General features: G+C 46.1%; 1 protein-coding gene across 5 annotated transcripts in view; it reads right to left on the bottom strand.

Moving 5' to 3' along the window:
• ALG9 (ALG9 alpha-1,2-mannosyltransferase) overlaps positions 1-27,765 on the bottom strand; it is a 579,895-nt gene that overhangs the window by 88,928 nt on the left and 463,202 nt on the right. The gene's annotated exons all lie outside the window — the stretch shown is intronic.

The raw sequence follows: 27,765 nt of genomic DNA, 5'->3' as shown, positions 1-27,765 counted from the left end.
CTAATCGCATAATCACTTGAGAAACACTGCTTTCAGACTTGTAAACAAAGGCATGTGAAGATTTCCTGAATGCAGAGGAAAAGTTCTTACAGGATAAATTCATTTATACCTAACAAGTAGAGAAACAACATTAACACACAGCTCAATATAAAGCCATGTTACATTAGTGCTGTCACCTTCGCACATGGAAGGCAGCCATATTATTGGCTGAATCAATAAACCGGTTACTAATTCAAACAGAACTTGTGACATCAGCTACACCAGCCCAGACAGTAAACATTTCCTCAGTAAACATTTCCTAATTTCAAATTATTGCTAGAAATATTATCACGGCATACAAAATACTGCTGCTCCGAGAACAATAGTGTACTGTAAGGATTGCTCCAGTAGTTTCATGCGAGATTCTTATTTCAGATGATATATTAGCAGATACATGGCCTTATTCATGTTTGTAAGCAATGGCCGGATATAACATGTTATATCTGCCTCCCCTGCAGTGCAAATGGTTTTGCCCAGTTGCTAAAAAAACTTGCTGCTTCGATCAACTCAGAATTACCCCCTATGTCTTCAACAAAAGTTTTTGGTTTGCTGAAGGGAATATTTGCAGCATTACGAGCTGCCAGTAATCCATTTCTGTGCAGCTACCAATGGTGCATCCATATATCCATGGTAAGTTCTGTATCCATGGAGTCCAGGAAGATTTAAGTAGTTCAGTTGAGAGCAATGGGAAGACCTGGTTATGGTATAGGTTTAAGTCTAGGATCACTTCAAGACCTGTTCTGACTCTGAATCTGTATACAAATTACTATGATGTGGTGGCTGTGGCTTTTTCCCACACCAAGTTTTGTTATGCTAAATACTCAGCTGCACACAGATATACAAGTGTTGCATACACATTAATCAGCATAGTCCCCAGGACATCTTAGTCATATCACATTGTGACTTACAGTAGATGCAGTTTTGGGTTAGAATATGTGAAAAAGACGCCAGGCGCATTGGACCTGGTGGCTAATGGCATATTGAGGCTAGGTGTGGAGGACACAACTGTATGTTTTTTTTACATTATGGTGGGATGGCAGAAAGGTATTGTGGTGCTTGTGGGAGGAGGATCATACTGTATAAAAGGTGTGGTTGTTTTTAATCGGACATGGGTTACTACAGTATATTTCCATGACTAGGCCATGACTAGATAGGACTGGCCTTGGTGACCATGGATAAATTGAGGCTCAAGTAAACAAAGTTTGGAACTTGTGTACAAGTTATGCGGCCTGTTGAGGTTTTTATCAAGTGAGGCAGTCACTTATACAGTGCTTGAGGGGCCATACAAGATTTCTTGTAGCTGGCTTGGTTAGTCAGTCAATTTTGTGGATTAACCTTGATTATAAGCAAGGTACAGCAAAGATGCTTGTGTACAGTTAATTTTTAGTACTGAATGACCCACCTTCCCTAAATTGTGACATCTTTGCTAACCTTATTAGGAGTTTGTGGAAATGGAGTCCTGGTCCTCTCTTTTCTTGTGCTTGTACATAAATCCTCAGTTAGTGAATATCAACCCAATCCTAACTATTAACTTTTTGAGGCACTTTGAGTCACTAGTTAACCCTACCAAGGCGGAAAGGGATGTAGGAGTCACTATTTCTGGTGACTTAAAGGCAGGTAAGCAGTGCAACAAAGCAATGAGGAAGGCTAGTCAGATGCTTGGTTGATTAGGGAGAGGAATCATCAGCAGAAAGAGAGAAGTAATAATGCCGCTGTACAGGTCATTGGTACGGCCTCATCTAGAATACTGTGTTCAGTTCTGGAGGTCATATCTTCATCTTCAGAAGGCTAGCGCCATGTTTCTCGGCATACATGATCGCAGCTGGCTGCATATACACACCTATAAAACGACAATGACATGACTGCATTTTTGTCACCACTCCTCATTAACACCTTCATGTCCACTTCATGTCAATCACTTTCCTCATAGGCAGCGCATTCGCAGCGGCCCCATGTGCAATCTGCCGATAACCGCTCATTTGCGTGAACAAAAATCCTGCTGCAATCAACTTGGAATTACCCCCATAGTACACAAATGAGATTGAAACCTAGGGGTATTCAATATTTTATCATTGCTATTTTAATAAATAGAGTGGGTCAATGTTTATCAGTAGGCCATGGTCATGAGAGAGTAAGGCTAAATGGCTTTAAGAATTTGATTAAACTTTGCCGTAACATAAAATTCTACTTTGTATTATAAGTAGATGCTATTCTGTGGTCCATAGGGTCTATTTACTAAGCCTTGGAGATAAAGTGGTACCAACCAACCAGCTCCTAACTGTCATTTTTCAAACTCTGGGGCAGATGTATGAAGCCTGGAGAAGGGATAAAGAAGTGATAAGTGCAAGGTGATAACGCTGCAGCCAATCATTACGGAGTTGAAACATGACAGTTAGGAGCTGACTGGCTGGTGCATTATCACCTTATACTTATCACTGCTTTATCACTTCTTATCCCTTCTCCAGGCTTAATACACCTGCCCCACAGCTTGTTACATGGCAGTTAGGACAGTTAGGAGCTGTTTGGTTGGTACTTTATCCCGGTCCACTTTATCTCTCTCCAATGCTTAGCACGCAGACCCCCATGTATCGGTGTGCCTCCCACCTCAGTCTCCCTACCTCCTCTGCATTTATATCATTTGGTTTCTGTATAAGAGGTGGTGTCATGAATATTAGCAACAGCCCCATTATAACAGTAGATGAGCATGGTGTTATACTATATAATGGTGTGACAGGTAGAAAGTACAATTAATCCATACATCATATTCTATTTAACAAATATTGCTTTTATTTTGAGATTAGCAGCTATTTTATAGTGCTAAACCTGAAAATATTTTTTCTTACGCAATACAGGATTTACTGTTATCATTTTAGGGCTATTATACTCCTATTTTCTGCCTTCTGCTATCTATAGAATACTCTGTACTTCATACAACAGTTTAAGCAGAAGCAACTGCCAATTTAAGCTGTGGTAACGAAGCACAAGTAGAGGTTAAATCTGCCTTAATTCAGGGCTGCTTTCTATGCAGAGCAGCCTAGAGTAAGAGTATTTCTCCTCTATGGAAAGACAGCCGCACAGTGTACGTAAGCAAGTGCGTCAGAAGGGATTAGGGAGTGCAGCTGCCTGCAGAGACAGGAGAACACTGGGGCATCTTGCACCACAAAGCCTACAAGGAAGCCTGGCTGTGACAAGTGATTAATGAAGCATAGGCCTTCAGGAGACGTGGCTTATGGTTCAGTGCTGAAGGGGCTGTGAGTAACACACAAATACTGTATATGGATACCACTGACTGATGTAAAGGCGCAGAGCTTCTTCTGCAGTTACAATCAACCAACATTTAAAGATTTTCATTCCTGCTCATTGGAAGAAAAAAAAAAATCCTTACAGTACTATATCCTCAATATTCCTCAGTGCACAGTAAACGCTCTTTTTACTTAGAAAACGTGACTTCAATTTGGGTGATCGGAGTAAAAGTGCACTCAGGTCACTAAGGCATGTGTACAGATGTGGAACATGCTGCCAATTGATAGAAACTGATGGATCAGGATGGGAAAGTCTTGTTGACTGATGACTGCTTCAGCCAGTGTTGTGGAAGACCGACCTTCAGGTAACTTGCTACCTGTAATCCAGTTATTTCTGCAGCCTGAACATCCGGATCTGCCCAATTCCACCTACAGTACTGTATGAGATTGGGCTGATGATTCTGGTCACGTGACCAGCTTTCTCTTTATTTTGCACTGCATAAATACAACCAGCGATTACTTTATACAGAGCCAACATGTCTGGAAGCATTGTACAACTTTAATGATTATTATGAGATTAAAACAAAAATGAGGCTGCGCTGGATTAGGTCAATAAATCAACAATTAGTAAGAGTATTTCCAATATTATAGTATCACAATTTATTATGTAGAAGCAAGATATTAATTTATATTAAAAAAATCAATAAACCATAAAAATGCATGCATATCATTATATATTAAAAGTATGAATTCATATGTAGATAAAGGTAATATTACCCAGTAGGCCAGGCACTTGATGGATATAGGGAAATGGAGTCTGTTCCAAAAGTACTCCCCTGTGACTATATAATAAGTCCGATGTAGCAAAAGGTCTCTGGAGGTAAGCAATGTCCGGATAGAGGTGTGTAAAGAACCGTTAGAGGGTAATGTGCTCCAGAGTTTTAATGGTGAGCTCCTCATGCAACACGGTAAGGTATACCTCCTTGGTGTAACTTTCTGGTTTTAGAGTCCTCCGAGATACAATAAATGCTGGACAAAGTCAGGGGATGGTCCGGTCCTCCACTCCTATGTTCCTGGCTTGAACACTGACACGTTTCGCTGCCTTCAGCTAGCAGCTTTTTTTGCATTTATTGTATCACGGAGGACTCTAAAACCAGAAAGTTGCACCAAGGAGGTGTACCTTACCGTGTTGCATGAGAAGCTCACCATTAAGACTCTGGAGCACATTACCCTCTAATGGTCCTTTACACACCTCTATCTGGACATTGCTTACCTCCAGAGCCTTTTGATACATCGGACTTATTATATAGTCACAGGGGAGTACTTTTGGAACGGACTCCATTTCCTTATATCCATCAAGTGCCTGGCCTACTGGGTAATATTACCTTTATCTACATATGAATTCATACTTTAATGTATAATGATATGCATGCATTTTTATGGTTAATTGATTTTTTAATATAAATTAATATCTTGCTTCTACATAATAAATTGTGATACTATAATATTGGAAATACTCTTACTAATTGTTGATTTATTGACCTAATCCAGCGCAGCCTCATTTTTGTTTTATACTGTGTATTGTGGGAGTGACTTCCCCCTTTTTTTAGAGGCCGCTGCTTAGCGGGCCATCTCATGCTTACAGCGCCCGAGTACTTTTTGGTATTATTATGAGATTATAATGTGGGCACTCAGCATAAACTACCAGAGTCACCATGAGAGTGCAGTTGAAATTTTGGGTCTACTACGGTATGCCGGCGCTTGGGATCCCGGCGCCGATAACCGGGGTGCACTGTTGTGGGACGAACAATGGGCCCAATTCAGACCTAATCGCTGGGCTGCTAACGTTGCTGTCCTGCATTCAGATAGACGCCGCCCCGGGGGAGTGTAAATTTGTCATGCAAGTGTGCGATCGCGTGTGTACGCCGAGCTGCAAAAATCCAGTGCGTGCAGTCTGTGCGCAGCCCAGGACTTACTTCTACAGTGCGATCACAACAGGCTGGTCGGGGCCGCAGCTGACGTCAGAAACCCTCCCTGAAAACACTTGGGAACACCTGCGTTTTTTCGAACACTTCCAGTAAACGATCAGTTACCACCCACAAATGGCCTCTTCCTGTCAATCACCTTGCGAACGCCCATGCAAATGAAATTTTTGCACCATCCCTTCGCTGACCGGCGATGCCCGTTGTTGGCCAACGCGTGTGCACATTGCGGTGCATACGTATGTGCAGTTATTCCTGATCGCCCGCTGTGCGAAAACACACAGCGGCAATCAGGTCTGAATCAGACCTAATGTTCTGTAACAGCCTCTTCTCTACGTTTACTGAAGATGTGATCATCAATCTGGTCCTATGATACCAAAGTGGTAGGAGATTACTAGTGTAATTGCTAAGCAACAAAACAGAAGTATAGTGCTCTTTTGTTTTGACATCATTACAGCCATGATTATCCATTTGGAATCTCAGCGTCAGTCAGAAAGCAGAAGACTTTCAATAATTCTTCAAACTGTTTCTTTCAAATTGACATTGTTCCATATATAATAATTGTGGGGATCATTCAGGTTGGAGGTGCCCATATCAGGTAAATTACCTCCAATGTCACATGGACGTTATTTCCTGAGTAAGGAATTAGTGGATCACCAGTTACCAATTCTAACTTAAGTATATCCCCTCTAAACAGTAAGGAGGTACAGCCTGCCTGGAACGCAAACCCTATGCTGCTGAGCCTATTTTGGCACATGCCTTCAGCAATATCAGTAATAATTTAGCAGCACCCACACAATTTATACATGTTCAGAAGATTTAGAATTTTAAGAAAATAATAATTTCTTTGTATCTCCTTACATGGCAAAGACAGTCAACCCAAAATAACCCTAAATGTGTGGATTTTCTTATTCATGTTGAAATACAGCAGCAATAAATTGAACTAAAAGTAGATCATTTTTTTTTTTTTTTAATAACCATCAGTTAATACTTTGTGGTTCTTCCTTTGGTATTAATCATCTTTTCAGAACAGAAAAAAAGAAAAAAACATTCTATGGGGGTATCCAATTAGCCCCGAAAATATTTTGTCCGAAAAAAATGGGAGGGTTTTCTCTATTTTTTTTTTTTTTTTTTAGCCCTATCCAATTATTATTCCTTTTTTTTTTTTTCGGACAAAATTTTTGGCTGAAAAAAACACATAGAATGCAGGATAAGTTCCCGGAAAAAAACGGGGCTCTAAGGACTGGTTATCAGGGATTTCATTTCGGAACGCCATACAAAATCCCACATAACTGCCGGCATCGGGGCTAACTGGATAGCCCTGGGGGAGTTAATTGGCCTATACTGTATATACAGGTTTTCATAATAACACCTGCACTGGATTGAATGAAATGTAAAGGAACCATACGAAAGTCCAGTCAAACATACTTTAAAGAAGTAGACACGCTACCATATCAACTATATCCCGAAGGTTAATGAAGCCAGGATGGGGAAGTCTGGACATTTTTTGTAATTCTGCAAGGGGGGATTTTCTATCATCACTCTCTATGTTCCAATTTAATTGAAACCTATATTAAAAAAAATATATATATAAAAAAAAAAATAGATGCCAGTAATAACTTACCAGAGATAGTTCAACTAAGTGTTGATCGACCAACTAATAATCATAATAATGTATATTTACTGTGACTCTTTAAACTTAACAGAAAAATTATAATTTGTTGGTCTCCCTTTAAAAAACGACAATAGGCAAAGTGACAGACCGGGTAAATGAATGCACCCCTTTAAATTAAGTTCAGAAGGTCTTGAGTTTTGGCAATATTTGGATATATAAATTTTCATTGTTCACCATTTGATTATTGTACCAACAAATAAGGCAAAACTGGCACAGCTACAAAAGACTTCATTAGCTGCAATCAATGCAAGGCGCCGGAGTGCGCTAATCCCATTTTCAAGTACTAATATCTGCTGGTTTGTGTTTTGACGAGACCAGCATCTTCTTCAACTTGATCCTATTAGGGAAAGCGTGTGCCCTGACAGCTCCAGCTGGGAATGTGAACGCCAGGCATTCTAATCACCCCGTTTCCTTGGAAACCTTGCTGACTTTTCTTTCCTCATTGCTCGACTTGCAGCTGCCGATACAGAAAGTATCCTCACATAACATCGGGCCCTTGGCATGAACACTACCATTGTTTTGGGGTAATATTGTAAGTGACATTGCAAACGTTTGCGGTCATTAATTGGAGAAATACTGTCTTGTCTGACAACTGCGAACCAGACAACTGCAATGAAATTGGTTAGCAGGATGCACTGGCTAGAGGCGGCAATAACAAACAGCGCAACACGTCATACCAAGAGAGAGTCCACACTTTTTTCTGTCTGACTGCCCTAGCTTTGAAACGGTATCTGGTCTCATGGTTGTCAGTAACCGTGTCAAACTTTCATAATGTCGACACTGGAATGTCAACATAGTTCAACTTGTATGTTGACATCCTCAGAATGTTGACATGTTCTTAGAATGCTGACCATTAGGGCTCCGCTGGGCGGGTGGTGAGGATGAGGGTTAGGGGGAAAAGAATTATGCAATATCATCATGGAGGCGTCTAATTGGCTCCAAATGTATTCTGCAGCAGGACAACGACCACAAACATACAGGCAAGGTCATTAAGAACTATCTTCACCGTAAAGAAGAACAATGAGTCCTGGAAGTTATGATGTGACCTCCTCAATTGTGGCAATTCTCCATTCTGGAGATGATTGGCACAACAAATAGTTGATGTATGGGCTCCCCCTTCTGGCAATCCCAATCAAAAAGTGATTGGGGTCACCAAAATAGACTTTTAAACTTGTTTTTAAAAAAAATAGGATTTTGGTACCTACCGGTAAATCCTTTTCTCTTACTCCGTAGAGGATGCTGGGGACTCCAAAAGGACCATGGGGTATAGACGGATCCGCAGGAGCTTGGGCACACTATAAAGACTTAAACTGGGTGTGAACTGGCTCCTCCCTCTATGCCCCTCCTCCAGACCTCAGTTAGAAAACTGTGCCCAGGAGAGATGGACATTTCGAGGAATGAATTTATAAACACGGTGAGTGTCATACCAGCTCACACCACGAACATACCGCAGAACGTGGCATTCAATAGAAAACCAGCCTACGGCATGAAAAAGACAGCCACATGCTGAGAGAATATGTAACACAACCTGTGTGTCAACACAACCAATAATAAGACACCTCATGCCATGGCCTGAACATCGTCAGCAACAGTCTGACCGCGAAGAAACACCACAAGAGTGTAACCAAAACAGTAACTGCAGACACAGTACGCACTGGGACGGGCGCCCAGCATCCTCTACGGACTAAGAGAAAAGGATTTACCGGTAGGTACCAAAATCCTATTTTCTCCTACGTCCTAGAGGATGCTGGGGACTCCAAAAGGACCATGGGGTCAATACCAAAGCTCCAGAACGGGCGGGAGAGTGCGAACGACTCTGCAGCACCGATTGAGCCAACAAAAGGTCCCCCTCAACCAGGGTATCAAACTTGTAGAGCATAGCAAAAACGTTTGAACCCGACCAAGTATCCCCTCGGCAAAGTTGAACTGTCGAGACTCCTCGGGCATCCGCCCAGGAAGATACCAGACAAACAGAACCACTGGTTTTCCAAACTGATCCCAACTGGCGACCAAAATATTCAAATCCCTGGCTACATCGAGAGAAATTGAATCAGCAAATGCCTAAGTAACCACCGGCATCAAAATAGACCGATTTCTGCGAAACCCAGAAACCACTCCTGGCAGAACTACTAACCGAGTTCTCAAGTCCTCTCTATCCATATGAAAGATCAAACAAGGCTCTTGTGAGACAAAACCACCACTTCCGACACCCGCCTTGCGGATGTCAAAGCCAAGAGCACAACCCCTTTCCAAGAGAGAAATTTTTGTAAAGAAATTATTAGGCTACACTGCACAGAAATGGAGCCCAACTTTAAGCTCGCATCCACACTGGTTGGTAAAGTATGGATAAGAACGACCTAGCTGAAAGTCTTCCATAGGCCTTCCTGGATACACACCAACAAAAAAAAAAAAAACCCCATAGTTACGCCAACTACGGTGGTAAAGCTTAGCCGTTACTTCTTCTTAGTCTGAAGAATTGAGGAAATGACTACACTGGGAACACCCTTTCAGCTTAGGATATGGCATTCAACCGCCACGATGTCAGCATCAGCCGCGGTAAGTCTTGAAACACGCCCTGATCTTGTCGTAACAGATCCTCACGTAGAGGAAGAGGGCAGGAATCCTCTGTGAGTAAATCATGAAAAACTGGATAGCAAACCCTCCTTGGCAAGACCGGATCCAAAAGGATCGCCTGAACCGTTTTTCATCTCCCGTTTATCACCTTCAGAAAAAGTGAAAGCGGAGAGACCACATAGACCTACTAAAAACACCCACGGTGACACGAGGATGTCCACTGCTATAGCTTGAGCGACCCTTGACCTGGAACAATATGCCAGAGGCCTCTCGTTGAGGCGAGACGTCAACAAATCCAATTGTGACATTCCTCAAAGACTTGTAACATCTGTGAAAACTACTTGATGATGACTGAATTTCTCCCAGGATGGAGATCGCGTCAGCAGATGAAATCTAGTTCTCAGTCGATCACCTCCGGAACGAAGACTGCTAATATAGCATTTACCAGACTTTCCACCCAATGGCAAAACTGTGCATCTTCTGCCATTGCCGCTCTTCTCCTTGCTCCGCCATAGCGGCTTACTTACGCCACTGCTGACAAGTCGTCTAGCAGAACTAACACGGACAGAACACGAAGAATACAGTTGTCGAAACTAACTCTTAATTCAAAAAAGCTTATAGCAGACAAGATTTCCAACTTGACCTTATCCCCTGGAAACACGTCCCTTGCAAGTACTGCTCCCCCGTCTCGGAGATCTGTATGCACGGACACCAGGATCTACACCCGGAACCCGAACCTTCATCCCTCTAGAGGGAGAGAAACGAGCAGACACCACAGGAACGATGTCCTGGCCGTTATGATTATATTCAGGTGCATGTGCAGGTGAGACCCGGACCACATTTCCAACTGGTCTCCTGAAAGCCACTCTAGCATTAGTGTGTCGTTGGAAACGACAGCCAATCCCCGTGTCGAAGAACAGTCAGAGAGAAACAACGATGTGCCCCTTTATACAGAGACAACCGGACAATGTCCTGAACCTGACGCACCTCTGTATGGCGTTGCGTACTATCTTCCCTTCCATAGTGGAACGGCAAGAACTATTAGAAAAACAGTAAGGGGAAACTACCGTAACTCAGAATGTTCCCCTTAGGATTCTATAAATAACCCACAGGTCCTAGTCTATTCCTGGACCAACTGAAAATCCGTAGACGAGTGCCCACCGGAGTGGGGACCAGCCCGATAGACTCAGTGACAAGTGGTGGATGTGGAGGAAACAGAAAACGACATCCACTACTGCAAGCCCAACAAGGCTGCAGAACTCTTACCTTTTCACCTTCCACTGTCTGCACAGAAAAGGAAAAGAAGACCGGTATCGAACCGGTTAAAACAACAGCATCCCACGAAAGAAAGCGTCACCAACCGTTGTGAAGGAGGTTAACTCACGAAGGTAGACTTACCAGTGGTATCCTCCGAGATTGCCCAGAGACACCCTCAGCATTTTTCCGGTCACACCTCCTGCTGTCACGTGGCAGCCTGCTGTAATGTTATAAGATAGAATCAACATAGGCAAGCCTACCCACTCTGGGTAGGGTAATTCTATTGGATGCCTACCCGAATACAACATTCCCTCAAGTGCATACCGTGCAAATAAGGTCCACGTATAGAAATAAAATTTTACTTAGCTGCCTGTGTATGATCCTTTGCGACCGGGCTCTGCGTCGACCAGGAGTTGACTGTCATAATTTTCTCTCCGCGTTGTGAAGAGAATAATATTCGGACTCCTTGAGAGGATCGAAAACCAACTCGTCACGGCCAATCTAGAGCTAAATCAACAGAGCGACCAGCACATGAGCAGAATACCATTATTTCAGCATTCATGGTTATACATCATGTAATACACAATAAAACACCCATATCCTAACCATGCATATATAAACCTATATCTACATATATACACATATAGATATAACCTATACGCAAGTGGATTGTCCAGACCTGTCAGGTCCCTAGTGACAGTAATGTGTTGTGAATGTGTATGACCATGGTCGACAGAAACTTAGTAAATGTCGACAGCAAGGAATAGTAAGCGGGCAAAAAATAATAATATTAATAATCTTGGAACCCCGAGGGGTCTGAGGGAAGGATATAAATACAATTTTGATAACACTCCCCCCACATATACCTATAAATATATATATATATATATATATATATATATATATATACACACACACAGGTACAAGGCAATAACAGCCTGATATATTTTTTACCCAGGAAATACCATTGATGCCGACAGGGCATCCGCAAACAACTGTATCTCCCCTATCGTGTTTTCTGTTTTAAGCACACAAACACCAATTTTCTAGTACTTAATTTCCCGAATCAAGCACCACCATGCGCTGGCGAAGCCGACAGTTATTCCCACAGCAGCTTGCGACAAAGCCCTCACACGTGCCGACATATGTCGACTAACCAATAGTGGGTACAAACAGGGAAACATTGAATTCATGTAATATAAGAGTGATTATGCGTCCATTATCAACCATAAAGCTATATGACCCCCATATAGCTTTAAAACACTGTGCCCCCCCCTCCATCTTACTGTCCAGCAAGTCCTGGCGGGGATTTGAAAAAAAATGGCGCTGACTCGTGTATGAGGGCTAAGCTCCGCCCCTTCCCGGCGCGCATAAGCCCGCTCAAATAAATAAATAAGAATTTACTTACCGATAATTCTATTTCTCGGAGTCCGTAGTGGATGCTGGGGTTCCTGAAAGGACCATGGGGAATAGCGGCTCCGCAGGAGACAGGGCACAAAAAAGTAAAGCTTTACTAGGTCAGGTGGTGTGCACTGGCTCCTCCCCCTATGACCCTCCTCCAGACTCCAGTTAGGTACTGTGCCCGGACGAGCATACACAATAAGGGAGGCATTTTGAATCCCGGGTAAGACTCATACCAGCCACACCAATCACACCGTACAACTTGTGATCTAAACCCAGTTAACAGTATGACAACAGAAAGGGCCTCTTAAAGATGGCTCCTTAACAATAACCCGAATTAGTTAACAATAACTATGTACAAGTATTGCAGATAATCCGCACTTGGGATGGGCGCCCAGCATCCACTACGGACTCCGAGAAATAGAATTATCGGTAAGTAAATTCTTATTTTCTCTATCGTCCTAAGTGGATGCTGGGGTTCCTGAAAGGACCATGGGGATTATACCAAAGCTCCCAAACGGGCGGGAGAGTGCGGATGACTCTGCAGCACCGAATGAGAGAACTCCAGGTCCTCCTTTGCCAGGGTATCAAATTTGTAAAATTTTACAAACGTGTTCTCCCCCGACCACGTAGCTGCTCGGCAGAGTTGTAATGCCGAGACCCCTCGGGCAGCCGCCCAAGATGAGCCCACCTTCCTTGTGGAGTGGGCTTTTACAGTTTTAGGCTGTGGCAGGCCTGCCACAGAATGTGCAAGTTGAATTGTGTTACAAATCCAACGAGCAATCGACTGCTTAGAAGCAGGTGCGCCCAACTTGTTGGGTGCATACAATATAAACAGCGAGTCAGATTTTCTGACTCCAGCCGTCCTTGCAATGTATATTTTTAAGGCTCTGACAACGTCCAACAACTTGGAGTCCTCCAAGTCGCTAGTGGCCGCAGGCACCACAATAGGTTGGTTCAGATGAAATGCTGATACCACTTTAGGGAGAAAATGCGGACGAGTCCGCAGTTCTGCCCTATCCGAATGGAAGATTAGATAAGGACTTTTATAAGATAAAGCCGCCAATTCAGATACTCTCCTGGCAGAGGCCAGGGCTAGTAACATAGTCACTTTCAATGTGAGATATTTCAAATCCACCTTTTTCAATGGTTCAAACCAATGGGATTTGAGGAAATCTAAAACTACATTTAGATCCCACGGTGCCACCGGAGGCACCACAGGAGGCTGTATATGCAGTACTCCCTTGACAAAAGTCTGGACCTCAGGGACAGAGGCCAATTCTTTTTGGAAGAATATTGACAGGGCCGAAATTTGAACCTTAATGGATCCCAATTTGAGACCCATAGATAATCCTGATTGCAGGAAATGTAGGAAACGACCCAGTTGGAATTCCTCCGTCGGAACCCTCCGATCCTCGCACCACGCTACATATTTTCGCCAAATGCGGTGATAATGTTTCACGGTGACTTCCTTCCGTGCCTTAATCAAGGTAGGAATGACTTCTTCTGGAATGCCTTTCCCTTTTAGGATCTGGCGTTCAACCGCCATGCCGTCAAACACAGCCGCGGTAAGTCTTGAAAAAGACAGGGACCCTGCTGTAGCAGGTCCCTTCTCAGAGGTAGAGGCCACGGTTCGTCCGTGAGCATCTCTTGAAGTTCCGGATACCAAGTCCTTCTCGGCCAATCCGGAACCACTAGTATTGTTCTTACTCTTCTTTGCCGTATGATCTTCAATACCTTTGGTATGAGCGGCAGAGGAGGAAACACATACACTGACTGGTACACCCAAGGAGTTACCAGTGCGTCCACAGCTATTGCCTGTGGATCTCTTGACCTGGCGCAATATTTGTCCAGTTTCTTGTTGAGGCGAGACGCCATCATGTCTACAATTGGTCTTTCCCAACGGTCTATTAACATGTTGAAGACTTCTGGATGTAGACCCCACTCTCCCGGATGAAGATCGTGTCTGCTGAGGAAGTCTGCTTCCCAGTTGTCCACGCCCGGGATGAACACTGCTGACAGTGCTATCACGTGATTCTCCGCCCAGCGAAGAATCTTGGCAGCTTCTGCCATTGCACTCCTGCTTCTTGTGCCGCCCTGCCTGTTTACATGGGCGACCGCCGTGATGTTGTCCGACTGAATCAACACCGGCTTTCCTTGCAGGAGAAGTTCCGCCTGGCTTAGAGCATTGTAGATTGCTCTTAGTTCCAGAATGTTTATGTGAAGAGACTTTTCCAGACTCGTCCATACTCCCTGGAAGTTTCTTCCTTGTGTGACTGCTCCCCAGCCTCTCAGGCTGGCGTCCGTGGTCACCAGGATCCAATCCTGAATGCCGAATCTGCGGCCTTCTAATAGGTGAGCCTTCTGCAACCACCACAGAAGTGACACCCTTGTCTTTGGTGACAGGGTTATTCGCAGGTGCATCTGCAGATGCGACCCTGACCATTTGTCCAACAGATCCCTTTGGAATATTCTTGCATGGAATCTGCCGAATGGAATTGCTTCGTAAGAAGCCACCATTTTTCCCAGGACTCTTGTGCATTGATGTACTGACACTTTTCCTGGTTTTAGGAGGTTCCTGACCAGATCGGATAACTCCTTGGCTTTTTCCTCTGGAAGGAAAACCTTTTTCTGAACCGTGTCCAGAATCATTCCTAGGAACAGCAGACGAGTTGTCGGGATTAAATGGGATTTTGGAATATTCAGAATCCACCCGTGTTGTCTTAGCACCTCTTGAGATAGTGCTAAAGCTGTCTCCAGCTGTTCTCTGGACCTTGCCCTTATTAGGAGATCGTCCAAGTATGGGATAACTAATACGCCTTTTCTTCGAAGAAGAATCATCATCTCGGCCATTACCTTGGTAAAGACCCGAGGCGCCGTGGACAATCCGAACGGCAGCGTCTGAAACTGATAGTGACAGTTTTGAACAATGAACCTGAGGTACCCCTGGTGTGCGGGGTAAATCGGAACGTGTAGATACGCATCCTTGATGTCCAAGGATACCATAAAGTCCCCTTCTTCCAGGTTCGCTATCACTGCTCTGAGTGACTCCATCTTGAACTTGAACTTTTTTATGTAGAGGTTCAAGGACTTCAGATTTAGAATAGGCCTTACCGAGCCATCCGGCTTCGGTACCACAAATAGAGTGGAATAATACCCCTTTCCTTGTTGTAATAGGGGTACTTTGACTATCACCTGCTGAGCGTACAGCTTGTGAATGGCTTCCAACACCCTCTCCCTTTCGGAAGAGACGGTTGGTAAGGCAGACTTCAGGAAACGATGAGGAGGATCCGTCTCTAATTCCAACCTGTACCCCTGAGATATTATCTGCAGGATCCAGGGGTCTACCTGCGAGTGAGCCCACTGCGCGCTGTAATTTTTGAGACGGCCCCCCACTGTCCCCGAGTCCGCTTGAGAGGCCCCAGCGTCATGCTGAGGTTTTTGCAGGAGCCGGGGAGGGCTTCTGTTCCTGGGAAGGAGCTGCCTGTTGGTGTCTCTTCCCTCTTCCTCTGCCTCGTGGCAGGTACGACAAGCCCTTTGCTCTCTTATTTTTGTAGGAGCGAAAAGGCTGCGGTTGAAAGGTCGGTGCCTTTCTCTGTTGGGGAGTGACTTGAGGTAAAAAAGTGGATTTCCCGGCAGTAGCCGTGGTCACCAAGTCTGATAGACCAACTCCAAATAACTCCTCCCCTTTATACGGCAAAACCTCCATGTGACGTTTTGAATCCGCATCGCCTGTCCACTGTCGTGTCCATAAGGCTCTTCTGGCTGAAATGGACATAGCACTCATCCGAGATGCCAGTGTGCAAATATCCCTCTGTGCATCACGCATATAGATAAATGCATCCTTTATTTGTTCTAACGACAGTAAAACATTGTCCCTATCTAGGGTATCAATATTTTCAATCAGGGATTCTGACCAAACTACTCCAGCACTGCACATCCAGGCAGTTGCTATAGCTGGTCGTAGTATAACACCTGCATGTGTGTATATATTCTTTTGAATAACTTCCATCTTTCTATCTGATGGATCCTTAAGTGCGGCCGTCTCAGGAGAGGGTAACGCCACTTGTTTGGATAAGCGTGTGAGCGCCTTGTCCACCTTAGGGGGTGTTTCCCAGCGCGCCCTAACCTCTGGCGGGAAAGGGTATAATGCCAATAACTTTTTTGAAATTATCAACTTTTTATCAGGAGCAACCCACGCTTCATCACACCCGTCATTTAATTCTTCTGATTCAGGAAAAACTGTTTGTAGTTTTTTCACACCATACATAATACCCTGTTTTACGGTATCTGTAGTATCAGCTAAATGTAACGTCTCCTTCATTGCCAAAATCATATAACGTGTGGCCCTACTGGAAAATACGTTTGAATTTCTACCGTCGTCACTGGAATCAGTGCCCGTGTCTGGGTCTGTGTCGACCGACTGAGGCAAAGGGCGTTTTACAGCCCCTGACGGTGTTTGAGGCGCCTGGACAGGCATTAATTGATTGTCCGGCCGCCTCATGTCCTCAACTGACTGTTTAAGGGAAGATAAACCATCACGTAATTCCACAAATAAAGGCATCCATTCTGGTGTCGACCCCCTGGGGGGTGACATCTGCATATTTGGCAATTGCTCCGCCTCCACACCAATATCGTCCTCATACATGTCGACACCACGTACCGACACACACCGCAAACTCACAGGGAATGCTCTAATGAAGACAGGACCCACTAGCCCTTTTGGGGAGACAGAGGGAGAGTCTGCCAGCACACACCACAAAGCGCTATATATACAAGGGATATCCTTATATTAAGTGCTCCCTTATAGCTGCTTTAATATATATATATATAGCCATTAATGTGCCCCCCCTCTCTGTTTTACCCTGTTTCTGTAGTGCAGTGCAGGGGAGAGAACTGGGAGCCGTTCTGACCAGCGGAGCTGTGACAGAAAATGGCGCCGTGTGCTGAGGAGATAGGCCCCGCCCCTTTTTCGGCGGGTTCTTCTCCCGCTATTTTTCCAGTCAGGCAGGGGTTAAATATCTCCATATAGCCCCTATGGGCTATATGTGAGGTATTTTTAGCCTTGTATAAGGTTTATATTTGCCTCTCAGAGCGCCCCCCCCCAGCGCTCTGCACCCTCAGTGACTGCCCAGTGAAGTGTGCTGAGAGGAAAATGGCGCACAGCTGCAGTGCTGTGCGCTACCTTATGAAGACTGAGGAGTCTTCAGCCGCCGGTTTCCGGACCTCTTCACGCTTCAGCATCTGCAAGGGGGTCGGCGGCGCGGCTCCGGGACCGGACTCCACGGCTGGGCCTGTGTTCGATCCCTCTGGAGCTAATGGTGTCCAGTAGCCAAGCAGCAAATCCACTCTGCATGCAGGTGAGTTTACTACTTTCCCCCTAAGTCCCACGTTGCAGTGATCCTGTTGCCAGCAGGACTCACTGTAAAGAAAAAAACCTAAACTAAACTTTCTCTAAGCAGCTCTTTAGGAGAGCCACCTAGATTGCACCCTTCTCGTTCGGGCACAAAATCTAACAGGAGTCTGGAGGAGGGTCATAGGGGGAGGAGCCAGTGCACACCACCTGACCTAGTAAAGCTTTACTTTTTTGTGCCCTGTCTCCTGCGGAGCCGCTATTCCCCATGGTCCTTTCAGGAACCCCAGCATCCACTTAGGACGATAGAGAAAATATATATATATGTAAAGGAGCTGGGGAACCTATATACATATAGGGAGTAAGCCCCTGTTTGTGTAATACGCAGCTCAGGGTGCCCCCCCCTGCGCCCCGCACCCACAGAAGCCGTTGGTGTGTGGGAGCCACGGAGCGCAGCGCGCACGCTGCAATACCCCGGCTGCCGAAGACACCCGGTGTCCGGGCACGTTCCGGAATAAATCACTAGATGCTGCCCAGGGCGCTCCCCCCCCCAGCGCCCTGCAGGCCGATGGCGTGCGGGAGCAGGGAGCGCAGCGCTACCGCTGCTGCTCCCGCCCGTTCGCGGCGTACTGGTGGGGCGGGCACCGAAGGATGTCCCCCCGCCAGTGAATTACATACAAATATATATATGTACTGCCCAGGGCGCTCCCCCCCAGCGCCTGCACCCTGCAGGCCGATGGCGTGCGGGAGCAGGGAGCGCAGCGCTACCGCTGCTGCTCCCGCCCGTTCACGGCGTACTGGCGGGGCGGGCACCGAAGTATGTCCCCCCGCCAGTGATAGTACACAAAATACAAATATATATATATATATATATATATATATAAATATACTGCCCGGGGCGCTCCCCCCCCCCCCCCCCCCCCCCCCAGGCGCCCTGCAGGCCGATGGTGTGTGTGGGAGCAGGGAGCGCAGCACTACCGCCGTTGCTCCCCCCTGCGGAACACTGGCGGGATGAACATACCCGGTGCCGGGCACCTAAATATGTCCCCCCCCCGCCAGCTCCTAGACCCTCAGCAACATGCCCCCAGGGCGCTCCCCCCCAGCACCCTGCACCCTACAGAGACGTTGGTGTGTGGGAGCCAGGAGCGCAGCACTACCGCTGCTGTTACCTCAGTTACTGAAGTCTTCTGCCGTCACCGAAGTCTTCTTTTCTCCCAATACTCACCCGGATTCTTTCTTCAGGCTTCTGTGAGGGGATTGACGGCGTGGCTCCGGGAACAAGCAGCTAGGCGCACCAAGTGATCGAACCCTCTGGAGCTAATGGTGTCCAGTAGCCGAGAAGCATAGCCTTTAAACTAAGAAGAAGTATGTCCTGCTTCTTTCCCCTCACTCCCACGCTGCAGGGAGCCTGTAGACAGCAGGTCTTCCTGAAAATAAAAAACCTAACATAAAGTCTTTTGGAGAAACTCAGTAGAGCTCCCCTAGTGTGTGACCCATCACTCCTGGGCACAAAGTCTAACTGGGGTCTGGAGGAGGGGCATAGAGGGAGGAGCCAGCTCACACCCAGTTTAAGTCTTTATAGTGTGCCCAAGCTCCTGCAGATCCGTCTATACCCCATGGTCCTTTTGGAGTCCCCAGCATCCTCTAGGACGTAGGAGAAACATGATTTATCGGGGGATTTTCTTCTACTGTATGGAGAGGATAAAATAGAGGGTGGGCTGGGCTTCGCAAGAGGGCATAGACTACCAGCTTTTGATGGCCTGTTGGTGGATGAAGATACCCTACCTTTTCTTCTGGAAAACGTAATTATACTTATTTTTGATGTTCGTGGTGGTGAGGGGGTCGATAGTGAAGGTACTGGGGGTGTATGCTTGGGTGCAAGTGGGAGCTAGTGTATATTTTAATTTACGGCGGCGGTAGCGTGGTTAGGGAGCATGGTCCCGTGTGTATAGGGTGCGGCGGCAGTGTGATGGGGTGCGGGACGCTATTGCTAGCGACAGAGGCAGGGTGGTTGGGGTGCGGTGCGCTATCTATATCAGTGGAGGCAGTGTGGTGGGGGTGCAGGAAACTACAGTGGCAGTGTGGGGAGGTGCAGATCGTTAGCTATAAAGGCGGAAGCAGAGTGGTTGAGGTGCGGGACGCTATCTATAGTTGCGGAGGCATGAGGATGCAGGACACTATCCACAGAGGTGGAGGCAGTGTGGGGTGGGTGCGGGGCACTATCTATAGCGCAGAGGCAATGTGGAGGGTGTGTGGGACAGTATCTATAGCAGCAGAGGCACGGTGGTTGGGGTGCGGGGCGCTATCTATATCAGTGGAGGCAGTGTGGGGTGGGTGCGGGGCGCTATCTATAGCGCAGAGGCAATGCGGTGGGTGTGTGGGACAGTATCTATAGCGGCAGAAGCAGGGTGGTTGGGGTGCAGGGCGCCATCTATAGCGGAGGAGGCAGTGTGGCTGGTGTTTGGGACATAATATATAGTGGCAGTGTGGTTGGACACAATATACTGTATAGCGGCAGAGGCAGTGTGGTTGGGGTGCGGAACGTTATCTATTGTGGCGGAGCCAGTGGTATGGTTGTGCGGGTCCCTATCTATAACTTCGATGGCAGTGGATTGGGGGTGCGGGGTCCCGTGTATAGCGGTACTGGGGTACTTGTAGGCGGCAGCCCCAGCTTTTTTTTTGTAAAGATTTTTACAGGCCATGGCGGTAGTTTTATGGAGAGGTCTCCTGATTGGTTGACCTGCCCTATTCAGAAAAGTCGCCATAAGCCATAATGGTCTCACTCCCAGCACCATTTTTTTAAATTTAAGATGGCTGTGGCAAGCCAATAGCAGTTCACTGCGTCATCACCATGCCCCCCCTTAGGCTGATATGTATTACAGAGTGAGGCAGGGGGCAAGCAGTCCGACAGCGGCAAGTGCTGTTTAAGACCAGAGTCCTGGGTGGGTGGCAGCTAATGTAAAAGAGCTCACTTTGCTGCTGGGTGAAGATGCCGCATGAAGACGACGAAAGTCCTAGGGGAAGGCAGCGACCATGTAAAAGAGCTCAAAGGCCGCTGCCCCCCCCCAAGGTGAAAATTGATGTATAATTATAATTAAGGGTCTTAAAGTTCAGGAGGGAAACATTCTTCAAAGGAAAAGAAGTATTAGAACTCGAGGGCATACATTGAGACTGGAGGGGGGGAGGTTCAGGGGAAATTTAAGGAAAAATTACTTCACAGAAAGGGTAGTGGATAAGTGGAATAGCCTCCCATCAGAGGTGGTAGGGCAATTTAAACATGCTTGGGACAGGCATATGAATATCCTTACAAAGAATTAAGGTTAAAAAAGGGTTGAGATTGCCTAAAGGATAAAATAAAAAAGGGGCAGACTAGATGGGCCAAGTGGTTCTTATCTGCCGTCAAATTCTATGTTTCTAATAAAAATGTTAAAACCTTTGTTTTTTGGTCTTTATTTTAAGATTTCCATTACAGGAGGATTATATGTGCCAGCGGGCCCCTAATATCCTGGCATGCAGGGGTAGTCCCCCTGTAATGGACAATATTACTTATATCAGCAATCAACCTCGCACCCAACGCCCAGCGGTGCGGAGGATAGCCCCGGGCTTCAGCCCAAGCTCAGGGTATACTGGAGAGGGGGAATCCCTTTACTGAGGGAGTCCCCACTTCCTCAAAGATCCTTGGCTTGGCTGACTAGTTAAGGGGGTGAATGCTTCAGCCAGGGGACACCATCAAGTGTGTTCCCTGGCTGTAGCAATAACACCCTGCTAGCGAAACCTGGTGCAGGTTTTACAAATACGGGGGATCCCTACTCATTTTTACCCCTGGGTTTTTAGAACCAGGGCCAGCTCCAATACCGGTGCTGGTTCATTAAATATAGGGGACCCCTAAACATTTGTTCCTTTAATTTTTTTTAACCGGGGTCGGTTCAAAGAGCCCGGGGCTGGTTATTAAAAGTAGGGTTCTTTGTAGTGGTAAAGAGTAGAAGTGGGGTGTAAGAATGCCAAATTGATTTCTCACAAATATTTAAAATGCCCGCTCTAATATATATTGTAAATGCCTGCACCTCTTATTACCATATCCCATGAATGTGGGCTATACATCGCAAAACACTGCATCCCATAGGAGAAAACAATACACCCACACATTATCTGAGTTCCAAAGCTCATTGATGTATATATTTGTTATTAAAAGGATATGGATTCAATATATATTACAAAGTACAGTATACCTATAGTTACATGATTACAACTCACACAATAAGCAGTTAATACATAAAGTTACATACAGTTACATACAGTTACATGCCAGCGATACAATTACCATTCCCTCCAATGCATCTTATGTCTCCCTCTCTCTGTAAATAAATACAGGAACTTAACTGGCAGCAAGTACATCATCCTCTGAGACCAAAAAACCACTGAGCTTCTGTGTGATCAATGTGTTATCTAGTTTCTGGGGGAGGGGTTCACGATGAGTCACCAGTCCCTTTGTATATGCTGAACAGGTTCAGCCTTGGGGATGTTCAAAGGGGCTGGCCTGAGTTTCCTGTACATTACCTGTTTGGAATAACTATTGTTCTAATAAAAGTGATTTTAGCTTTTATACATTTAATCATAATTCCGCGTTGCAATGTCCTACAACTTAATAACAAGTATCAAATGAATCCACACATTAATCTGGTCGTTTCAATAGTAAACATGACCGGTCTATCTTGTTTCGTTCAAATAATACCATACATGACACCACTCCATCATATACAATTCTAAACCATCATGATGTCTGGCGCTTGATATTATTATAATTATGTACTGTATGAGATAAGTGTCGAATCCATCTCTGTGGCATGTCCATGTAAATGCGTGTGTTACCATATATTGCTGTGCTCGCTGCGCGTATTTGCAAGTATAGCGACTTACATGTGTGTAGTTTGTATGTTCTCTTTATGTAATATTTTTTTGAATTCGACAGGTGGGCGGGTAGTAGTAGTACTGCCCATTATTTACATTTTCCACAAGCGACAGCTGAAAAGACAATAGATTGAGGTGATGTATGGGCGCTCTCAAAATGTGCAGATCCAGACTTAAGGGCCCTATACATACTGTATACATATACTGCAATATATTGCGGCAATCATCCATTTTGGAGACGTCACAATAAATCTGTGATGTATGGGTTCCCCCTACTGGTGATACCAATCAAAAACTGATCTGGATCGCCAAATCAGATTTTAAACATGTTTAAAAACCATGATTTATCAGGGCTTTTTTTTCTGATGTATGGAGAGGATCGACAATAGGGTGACCATTCTGCAGACAGAATAATCAGGCAGGGCTTCACAGAAGGTGGAGTCTATTAAGACTACCGATTTTTCTTCTTGAAGAGTTTGTTTTTTCCGTTGATTGCAGTGGGGAGGGGGTTGGAGGCAGTGGTAGTGGGGTGCAAGTGGGAGCTTGGGTATACTGTATTTAGCAGCCTTCGCAGTGAGGTGGGTGGGAGGTGAGCGGGAGCCTGCCTATAATGCACAGCAGTAGAAAAAAGGTGCAAATGGGAGCCGCTGTGCATATTGTAATTAACAGCGGAGGCAACGGTGGGGTGCTAGCGCGAGCCTGTCTCCTGTATATCATATAGCAGTAGTTGGGTGGGGGTGCAGGCTCCTGCAGGCGCAGGTCCTGGCTTTGGTTTTATTTAGTTCAAGTTTGAGGCCTAGCGAGGATTATAGACAGAGGAACTCTTTTTATTGGTTGAACTCCTCTTTTCAAAAATAGCGCTGCGAGCTGTCAATGGCTAACACACTGCGACATTTTTAAAATTCAAGATGGCCATGGTGAGCAATGTTATCGTCCCGCCCCTTTGGGCTGGCAAATATTAGCCAGCGTGAGACAGGGGCCAGGCAGTCTGACGGTGGAGGAGGAGCTGGCAAGTGCTCCTGAATTCTCCGGAGTCCTGGGTGGGTGGGGCCCAATACAAAAGAGCTCAAATGACCGCCATTCCCTCCCCAGGTGAAGATCAAAGAAGAAGCCGCCGAAGGAAGCCCTGAGGACGCAGTGGCCTCGTAAAAGGGATTAAAGACCACAACCGCCAAGGTGAAGGAGCAGAGAAATAAAACATTAAAACAGTTGATGTGTGTTTATTTTAAAATGACCTTTACAGGAGGACTATAGGTATAGGTTCTACAAGTACCAGCATGCAAGGCAGGCTTGCTCGGACCTATAGTCCCACTGTAAAGGAAAACATTACTTTATACACTAGCACAAGCTATCAACCCAGCACCCACTGCCCAAGGGTGCGGTGATAGCCCTGGGCTTCAGCCCAGGCCTGGTGTACCCTGGAGGAGTGGGAGCCCTTTATTGTTGAGGTCCCCACGTCCCCAGGAATCCTCAGCTTGGGCTGACCAGTTGGGGGGGACGAATGCTTTGGCCACGGTACCCCGTCAAGTGTGTTCCCTGGCTGTGGCATTACCCCCTACTAGTGGAGCCCCCCCAGAGTTTTAGAACCAGTGATATCTCCAAGTGCTCAGTGCTGGTCTATAAAATACAGGGGACCACTACACATTTTGTTCCCTGTATTTTTTTAACCAAGGCCGTATCAAAGAACCCGGGCTTGTTATGCTTTGGGGGGGACCCCACAAATGTTTTCCCCCTAATTTCTAACTATTAACAGAAGGAATCATTGTAGTGATAATAGTATGGCAGGGGTAGAAGCAGTACCATCCATTATTTACTTTTTCCACAGGTGACAGTTAAAAAGACAATCTACTGAGGTGATGCATGGGTGCTTTCACGATGTGCAGATACAGACTTGGGGAAACAATATATCTGGGGGGGGGGGGAAATCACAGAATCTGTGAAACAATAAATTGTAATTGCTAATATACGATCTACATTTAGATATACATTTAAAGATGATTATATGGGTCGGGGGTGTGGCTTTGGGACCCTAACATGGCAGCCACATTAGTGCAGCTCTATCTCACAGTTTTTACAAATTATTATTTATTGGGTTACACCAAGACAGAACAGTGGTATATGTGCCTGGGACACACCAGGTGAGAACAGCAGTATATGTGCCTGGTTTACACCAGGAGAGAACAATCGTATATGCGCATGGGTTACACCAGGGGAGAACAGTAGTATATGCGCCTGAGTTACACCGGGAGAGAACAGTAGTATATGCGCCTGGGTTACACCAGGAGAAAATAAGAATTTACTTACCGATAATTCTATTTCTCATAGTCCGTAGTGGATGCTGGGGACTCCGTAAGGACCATGGGGAATAGCGGCTCCGCAGGAGACTGGGCACATCTAAAGAAAGCTTTAGGACTACCTGGTGTGCACTGGCTCCTCCCCCTATGACCCTCCTCCAAGCCTCAGTTAGGATACTGTGCTTGGACGAGCGTACACAATAAGGAAGGATTTTGAATCCCGGGTAAGACTCATACCAGCCACACCAATCACACCGTACAACCTGTGATCTGAACCCAGTTAACAGTATGATAACAGAGGAGCCTCTGAAAAGATGGCTCCCAACAATAATAACCTGATTTTTGTAACAATAACTATGTACAAGTATTGCAGACAATCCGCACTTGGGATGGGCGCCCAGCATCCACTACGGACTATGAGAAATAGAATTATCGGTAAGTAAATTCTTATTTTCTCTAACGTCCTAAGTGGATGCTGGGGACTCCGTAAGGACCATGGGGATTATACCAAAGCTCCCAAACGGGCGGGAGAGTGCGGATGACTCTGCAGCACCGAATGAGAGAACTCCAGGTCCTCCTCAGCCAGGGTATCAAATTTGTAGAATTTAGCAAACGTGTTTGCCCCTGACCAAGTAGCTGCTCGGCAAAGTTGTAAAGCCGAGACCCCTCGGGCAGCCGCCCAAGATGAGCCCACTTTCCTTGTGGAACGGGCTTTTACAGATTTTAGCTGTGGCAGGCCTGCCACAGAATATGCAAGCTGAATTGTACTACAAATCCAACGAGCAATAGTCTGCTTAGAAGCAGGAGCACCCAGCTTGTTGGGTGCATACAGGATAAACAGCGAGTCAGATTTCCTGACTCCAGCCGTCCTGGAAACATATTTTCAGGGCCCTGACAACATCCAGCAACTTGGATTCCTCCAAGTCCCTAGTAGCCGCAGGCACCACAATAGGTTGGTTCAGGTGAAAACGCTGGAACCACCTTAGGGAGAAACTGAGGACGAGTCCTCAATTTCGCCCTGTCCGAATGGAAAATCAGATAAGGGCTTTTACAGGATAAAGCCGCCAATTCTGACACGCGCCTGGCCCAGGCCAGGGCCAACAGCATGACCACTTTCCATGTGAGATATTTTAACTCCACAGATTTAAGTGGTTCAAACCAATGTGACTTTTGGAACCCAAACTACATTGAGATCCCAAATTGCCACTGGAGGCACAAAAGGAGGCTGTATATGCAGTACCCCTTTTACAAACGTCTAAACTTCAGGGACTGAAGCTAGTTCTTTTTTGGAAGAAAATTGACAGGGCCGAAATCTGAACCTTAATGGACCCCAATTTCAGGCCCATAGACACTCCTGTTTGCAGGAAATGTAGGAATCGACCCAGTTGAATTTCCTCCGTCGGGCCTTACTGGCCTCGCACTACGCAACATATTTTCGCCAATTGCGGTGATAATGTTTTTGCGGTTACATCCTTCCTGGCTTTAGATCAGGATATGGATGACTTCATCCGGAATGCCTTTTTTTCCTTCAGGATCCGGTGTTCAACCGGCATGCCGTCAAACGCAGCCGCGGTAAGTCTTGGAACAGACAGGGTCCTTGCTGGAGCAGGTCCCTTCTTAGAGGTAGAGGCCACGGATCCTCCGTGAGCATCTCTTGAAGTTCCGGTTACCAAGTCCTTCTTGGCCAATCCGGAGCCACGAATATAGTGCTTTCTCCTCTCCATCTTATCAATCTCAGTACCTTGGGTATGAGAGGCAGAGGAGGGAACACATACACTGACTGGTACACCCACGGTGTTACCAGAGCGTCTACAACTATTGCCTGAGGGTCTCTTGACCTGGCGCAATACCTGTCGAGTTTTTTAATCATGTGGACGACTTCTGGGTGAAGTCCCCACTCTCCCGGGTGGAGGTCGTGCTGAGGAAGTCTGCTTCCCAGTTGTCCACTCCCGGAATGAATACTGTTGACAGTGCTATCACATGATTTTCCGCCCAGCGAAGAATCCCTGCAGCTTCTGCCATTGCCCTCCTGCTTCTTGTGCCACCCTGTCTGTTTACGTGGGTGACTGCCATGATGTTGTCCGACTGGATCAACACCGGCTGACCTTGAAGCAGAGGTCTTGCTAAGCTTAAAGCATTGTAAATGGCCCTTAGCTTCAGGATATTTATGTGAAGTGATGTATCCAGGCTTGACCCTAAGCCCTGGATATTCCTTCCCTGTGTGACTGCTCCCAAGCCTCGCAGGTTGGCATCCGTGGTCACCAGGACCCAGTCCTGAATGCCGAATCTGCGGCCCTCTAGAAGATGAGCACTCTGCAACCACCACAGGATGGATACCCTAGTCCTTGGTGACAGGGTTATCCGCTGATGCATCTGAAAATGCGACCCGGACCATTTGTCCAGTAGGTTCCACTGGAAAGTTCTTGCGTGGAATCTAACGAATGGGATTGCTTCGTAGGAAGCCACCATTTTTACCCAGAACCCTTGTGCATTGATGCACTGAGACTTGGTTCGGTTTTAGGAGGTTCCTGACTAGCTCGGATAACTCCCTGGCTTTCTCTTCCGGGAGAAACACCTTTTTTCTGGACTGTGTCCAGGAACATCCCTAGGAAACAGAAGACAAGTCGTCGGAACCAGCTGCGATTTTGGAATATTGAGAATCCAATCGTGCTGCCGCAACACTACCTGAGATAGTGCTACACCGACTTCCAACTGTTCCCTGGATCTTACCCTTATCAGGGAATCGTCCAAGTAAGGGATAACTAAAATTCCCTTCCTTCGAAGGGATATCATTTCGGCCATTACCTTGGTAAAGACCCGGGGTGCCGTGGACCATCCCTACAGCAGCGTCTGAACTGATAGTGACAGTTCTGTACCATAACCTGAGGTACCCGTGGTGAGAAGGGTAAATTTTGACATGAAGGTAAGCATCCTTGATGTCCCGAGACATCATGTAGTCCCCTTCTTCCAGGTTCGCAATCACTGCTCTGAGTGACTCAATCTTGAATTTGAACCTCTGTATGTAAGTGTTCAAAGATTT

Source organism: Pseudophryne corroboree, chromosome 10 (assembly GCF_028390025.1).
Source record: "Pseudophryne corroboree isolate aPseCor3 chromosome 10, aPseCor3.hap2, whole genome shotgun sequence".
Taxonomy (NCBI): domain Eukaryota; kingdom Metazoa; phylum Chordata; class Amphibia; order Anura; family Myobatrachidae; genus Pseudophryne; species Pseudophryne corroboree.
The sequence above is the reverse complement of the archived record's forward strand: the minus strand, read 5'-3'. Positions and strand labels throughout refer to the sequence as shown.